A 372-nucleotide genomic window follows, 5' to 3' on the forward strand; every position below is an offset into this window, starting at 1 on the left:
TGATGCTTTACTTATAAGTGGTATGACAAAGGAATCCCCTCCTCTGAACCAAGGATATCTCACAACAGAAGTATGGGTACACCTGCNCAGGGTAACAGAAGTGTGGGTACACCTGTCCAGGGTAACAGAAGTGTGGGTACACCTGTCCAGGGTAACAGAAGTGTGGGTACACCTGTCCAGGGTAACAGAAGTGTGGGTACACCTGTCCAGGGTAACAGAAGTGTGGGTACACCTGTCCAGGGTAACAGAAGTGTGGGTACACCTGTACAGGGTAACAGAAGTGTGGGTACACCTGTACAGGGTAACAGAAGTGTGGGTACACCTGCACAGGGTAACAGAAGTGTGGGTACACCTGTCCAGGGAAACAGAAGT

This window comes from Mizuhopecten yessoensis, unplaced genomic scaffold (assembly GCF_002113885.1).
Source record: "Mizuhopecten yessoensis strain PY_sf001 unplaced genomic scaffold, ASM211388v2 scaffold5875, whole genome shotgun sequence".
In the NCBI taxonomy this organism is placed as follows: domain Eukaryota; kingdom Metazoa; phylum Mollusca; class Bivalvia; order Pectinida; family Pectinidae; genus Mizuhopecten; species Mizuhopecten yessoensis.